The following is a 6,192-nucleotide window of genomic DNA, read 5'->3' as shown; positions in this document are numbered from 1 at the left end:
ATCCCTACAGACCCAGCTCCAATGGTCTATTGGCAGTTCCAAGAGCCTGGTCACATAAGGGCTGACTGTCCCCGTTGGGGGGAACCCATGGACACTAACTTTGGCTACCGCCCCTCAATGTATGCCAGGAGGCTATGTGCCACCGGCACCCCCGAGACAATAGACTATAGTCACCTGTGCCAGGTACAAGTGGGAGATACCTTGGCGGTGGCACTGCCTGGTGTCCCTGGTAAGAGCTGCCCTGGTGCAGCCCGCCGAATATACTGGCCGGAAAGTCGGCGTTGTGTGCATCCATGGAGACTAAAGGACTATCCCACCGCCCTGTTGACTCTATCCACAGTGGCCAGCAGGTGGACTCATGAGGTGGCTGTCACCACAAAGTTACATTATGAACTAATAATTGGGAGAGACTTCCCCGGTTTCCCGTTATTGTGACCTGAGGCGAGAGTCACCAATACCCATGAGACAGGGGTAACCCTAGCAGAGTGACCTGGCTCAGGGGGGAGACCAGAACCCTGGGAACCTGAGACCGAATGGCCAGCAGTAGGGGTGACCGCCACTTTGGTGTTAGAAGAGGAGACAACCCCGCTAAGTGTGATGGTGGGAGACGTGGAGGACTTGCTGCTGGGTCCGAAGTTGGCAGACTTTAACGTCTCTGGAGATAATTTTGGTACAGCACAGCACCAGGACCAGACTATCTCGAGCCTGGGAAAATGTGGTGGTAGTTGAGGGTGAGCCACAAAAACCGGGGGCCGAGTCTATGTTCTCCCATTTTGTGGTTCAACAGGAGATGCTGTACCGGGTAAATAAACTAAGTGGTGAGCATATTGAACAGTTGGTGGTGCCCAAGACGTATCGCAAGCTCGTGTTGGAATTAGTCCACCAACATGTTCTTGGGGGACACCTGGGCCAGCAGAAAACGCAGGACCGGATTCTACAGCAGTGTGTTCAGGGAATTGAAGAGTATTGCAAGTCCTGCCCAACCTGCCAGATAACCAGTCCTCAGCCACATTTCCATAGTCTCCTGGTCCCTATCCCGATTATTGAGGTTCCATTGGAGCCGATCGCTATGTATCTCATAGGCCCAGTACCAAAATCCGCTAGAGGGCATCAACACATCCTGGTAGTCCTGGACTATGCCACTCAGTACCCGGAGGCGGTGCCGCTGCAACATACCTCCACCAAACTCGTAGCCAAAGAGTTAGTGGAGATGGTTTCCCGAGTGGGCCTACCTAAAGAAATCCTGACCGACCAGGGGACCCCTTTTATGTCAAACAGTTGTGGACGTCCATCTATCACCCGCAAACGGACGGCTTGGTAGAAAGATTTAATTAAACCTTGAGAAACATGTTAAAGCGGGTGGTGTCTAAAGACGAAAGGGATTGGGATCTGCTACTGCCCTATCTCATATTCGCAGTGTGAGAACTGCTGTATGGCCGACATCCGCATGTTTTTTTGGACATAGCCAAAGAGGCCTGGGAACAACAACCCACACTGCATAAAAGTGTGGTTGAGTATGTCACTCGGATGCAAGAGCAGATGGAGACAGTGTTGCCGCCGGTTAAGGAACATATGGAGGCAGCCCAGAGTAGGGTCTATAATCGCCAGGCTCGGGTTCAGAATTTTAACCTAGGAGATTGGGTTTTGGTTCTTGTGCCAATGGTGGACAGCAAGTTCCTGACAAGGTGACAGGGTCCGTACGAAGTACTCGAAAAAGTTGGGGCGGTAATCTACAGGGTTCACCAGCCGGAGCAGGTGTGCCATGTAAACTTACTAAAACCGTGGAAAGATAGGGAGACCAGTACGGACAACAGTCCCTGGCCGAGTTTTCTGCGGGTAGAATTTCCAGTCCCACAGTCTGATGCAAGGGAAGCGGTTGCCACAGTAAAGATTGCTGACATCCTTTCCTCTAAAGAGACTCAGGAGGCCAAGGAGTTCGTCAGCAGAAACACGGATGTGTTTTCGGACCCCCCTGGATGCACTTCTATCATCCGACATGACATTGTCACTGAGCCTCAGGCCAGAATCCGGTTGAAACCATACCGGGTACCTGAGTTGCGGTGACAAGCCATCTCAGCAGAAGTGCAGCTGATGTTACAGCTGGGTATCATCGAGGAGTCAAAAAGTGAATGGGTCAGTCTGATAGTCTTAATACCCAAGCCCGACAGTACGTTGCAATTCTGTTACAACTTCCGCAAAATTAATGAGGTTTCCAAGTTTGACGCATATCCCATTCCCCCGAGTGGATGAGCTTATTGAGAAGTTAGGCCAAGCCCGGTATTTTTCTGTGTTGGACCTCACCAAAGCTTACTGGCAGGTACCCTTGAGGGGAAGGCTGCCAAGGAAAAAACTGCTTTCATCACACCAGAGGGGCTGTATCAGTAGAAGGTATTACCCTTTGGTCTACATGGCACTCCCGCCACGTTTTAATAGCTATTGAACATTGTACTCTATCCACATTGTCGGTACGCTTTGGCGTATCTGGATGATATAGTTATCCACAGTACCGACTAGGAAAGTCACCTACCTAAAGTACAGGCTGTAGTGGACTCTCTTAGGGAGGCTGGCTTAACCGCTAACCCAAAAAAGTGCACAATAGGGTTAGAAGAGACCAAGTACCTAGAGTATGTAATTGGGCACGGAGTTATCAAACCTCAGGTGAACAAAATTGAGGCAATTTAAAAATTGGCCCGAACCTGTCACTACTCGGCAAGTAAAGTCGTTCCTGGGAATGGTGGGATACTATATGAGGTTTGTCCCACACTTTGCCACAATGGCCGCACCATTGACAGGCCTTTTGACTGGATACAAGTCAGTGACTGTCCACTGGAATGAGCAGGCGGAAAAGGCTTTCTCCGCTTTGAAGTCGACCCTGTGTGGGTCCCCAGTTTTGGTCATGCCCGACTTCAAAAGGGAGTTTAGAGTACAGACCGATGCCTCCGAGGTGGGTCTCACCCGTTGTCTTCCTCAGCCGGAAGCTTACCCCAGACAAGACCAGGTATAGTATATTATTATTTGTTGGGGAGAAAGTTTCTTCTGGTGACCGACCACGCCCCTCTCAAATGGATGAGCCAGGCCAAGGACAGAAATGCCCGGGTCACCCGTGGTTTCTGTCTTTGCAAAATGTCAAGTTTTCGGTGAAACACAGGGCAGGCCGGTTACTAGGAAACGTGGATGCCCTGTCCCGGGTACACTGCTTAATGTGTGTCCACCCCCTCAGGGTTGAACAAAGGGGAGGAGGTATGTAGCAAGGAACAAGGGCCCATCATTGATGGTTGGTACGTGTCACCGAGGTTCCTGGCCTCGGTGAGGTAAGAGACGCTTTTTTCCTGAATTGTCATTATTGCTTTGCAGTCTGACACTTCAGCTGTTTAGTATGGCTGTAAAGCCGATCCGGGACGGCTCTTACTGGGAGTAGCCAAAGTGCTGGGTGGATAGCTACTCCCCACGTTCCAGGCTGGGTCTTGGGAGCCTTATAAAAAGCAGTCAGCTTTATCAGGTGGGGTGGATTATCCGCTATCTGACAGAAAAGCTGTTAAGTACTCTGTGCTGAGGACTGCAACAGGCATGCAGGCCGCTTGGAAGCCTGCCAGTAAACTTGTCTGTGGCTGACCATATAGCCGGGTGTGAACTGACACCTAGAATTCCAGGTGACCATTGCTATGTTTTGCTGTGTGTGAAAAAGCATCAAGACTATGTTTTTGCTGAGTGTGAATAAAACACTGAAGTTGGTTTCCAACGTGGTTCCTTGCCTCTATACTGCGTCTGCTAACCTGTCTACCAGAGCAAAACCCCACAATGTACACAGACACACCCTTATCATTGATGATAACAAGCACTTGCACATCTACATTTATCTTCTACAGTGCCAATGAAGCATTCCAACTACAGTATGGACACTATGTATTGACAGGGCACACTGTTGACGGCTCACATGCAGAAAAAAAACAAAAATAGCAAAGATATTAAAATAAAATGAAGCAGTTATTTCAGCGGCCCATACATCTATGGGATTGTAAAGTTCAAGACAAGCGTTTGTAATGAATAGCCTCAAGCAGACACAAACATTTTCCAGAATGCTCTCTTAAGGTAAAGAGCCAATGAACACTTCCAGTCAAACAGGGAGGAATGTCCACTGTGAGGAAAGGTGCGGCTTACACCAAACTGGTTGCAACAAGAATTAGTCAAGGAGGCAGTAGAAGCAGAGTCAGTTTTTTTCTGCTGTGCCACAAAGGCAGCATTGCCCTTTTGTCTACAGAAATGCTTATCTGGATTGGCCCTAGGACGCACTACGGAGACAGGTTGCAGAGTACCCCCAAGTAAGGGTTCACTTCAATAGCCTACCCACCACAGCAGACTAATGCTTGCGCTTGACCGTAAACCGTAATCAGACCACACCTTACCTGCCTACCTGGTGGGAAAAATTGGGCCCAATTACCTATGCTAATCTTCCCTACAGCCTGGTGCTCCCATGCAGGTATGGGCTTCTACATGCGTGATCTTCAAACATGCTGCCTGGGCTATATCTTCCTGATGCTATACACAAAGATAACAGATCTTGCATCATTGCCCCCTTGGCCGAATCTTATATACAAACACAGTGAAAGCACAAATCTGCACAGCAAAATGTAAATGTACAGCAGCCACAATAACCACTACCATGATGTCTACAACTACAGGGAACGAGACTCCACAATCACCTTATAGGCTAAACATTGATTTGAACGGCCTAGTGTGCATGTGTTTTCAATGGGGAGACAAATAGGCCACTATCATATTTCTTTGGCAGTGGCTTATCTCCTGTGGATCCAAAGGATCACGCATGTTGATATCTAACACACAGAATGCTTCTCTCCCTTTTCCCCAACATTTGCTGAAAGTATAGTATAGAAACAAGTATAGAAATAACCTTATTACCAAGAAGAGGACTGTATGACTACCCACACCCATGAACCCTGGTACATCTATTAGTGGGCCTTGCAGTGTAGGCTGGAGGACTACAAGTGGTCAATATATACCACAGAAGCAGACCATGTGGTCCTTGGTGAGATATCTCCCAGTCCTGGATGATCCTATGCCGTTTGCTACAGTATGGATGGAACTTCACCAGTTCCCACTTTAGTAGCTAACAAGAAGGTGCTTAACTGGTGCCAATCTTGAGTGGCAAAACCCAGAATTATAATGAAGCCCCCAATCTTACGTATGTCATTGCCACTGGCACTCCTAATCTCAGAGGGGAATGATGCTCCCCAAAGAGAGCAGGTCTTACCAACAATAGATCTCCAGTAACAGGACAACTTTACAAGCATAGAAAACAATCTACAGAACAGTCTCATACACTCTGGGGGTTAAAACTGGTCATCAAAAGATGCTCAGAAGATGTTGAAGTTGGAAAACAAAAGAGTGAGTGAAGTAACCTTCATGGAAACCAAACACTTACTTGTCAGACAACATTCACAACAGTCTGTATTCGAAGAATAGAAACCATGCTAGCCAAACCGGTCACAAAAATGCAGTCTGATCTGTAAGCAGCATGTTACACAGAATAGATTGACATAGTTTTATGGGAAAGATTCAGTAAAACTTCTCATTTATTAATTTTACAAAATCTATCCTTTCTGAGATTTGGGAGTCCAGTTGGTGGTACTATTCAGTGATGTACAGCCTTCTTTATAAGGGCTCATGCACACAACCGTATGCCGTCCAGACCCGTATTGTGGCCCACAAACAGAGTGCCTGCAAAATACGAGCCCCGGCTGTTCTACCACCACATCACGGATGCGGACCCATTCACTTGAATGGGTCTGCAATCCAGAAGGTCGGTGTGGAACGGAGGCAAGGAACCCCACGGAAGCATCACGGAGTGCTTCCGCTGGTTTTCTGACAGTGCAGACTGTCGTATGTGTATCGCGGACCCCATTCAAATGAATGGGTCCACGATCCACATGCGGCGGCCCCACGCTCGGTGCCTGTGTATTGTGGACCGCAATTTGCTTGAGCCCTAATAGTGTGCATACAGAAATTGCTGTAAATCACTGAGCAAGGCTGTGAACGTGACTACTAAGGAACTTAAAGACAAGTTAGGCTGGGTTCACACGGGTGTTGCGGGAAAAGGTGAGGGTGCGTTGCGGGAACATGCGCGATTTTTCCCTGCGAGTGCAAAGTGTTTTAATGCGTTTTGCGCGCGCGTGA

The sequence above is a fragment of the Bufo gargarizans genome, chromosome 3 (genome assembly GCF_014858855.1).
Source record: "Bufo gargarizans isolate SCDJY-AF-19 chromosome 3, ASM1485885v1, whole genome shotgun sequence".
In the NCBI taxonomy this organism is placed as follows: domain Eukaryota; kingdom Metazoa; phylum Chordata; class Amphibia; order Anura; family Bufonidae; genus Bufo; species Bufo gargarizans.
The sequence above is the reverse complement of the archived record's forward strand: the minus strand, read 5'-3'. Positions refer to the sequence as shown.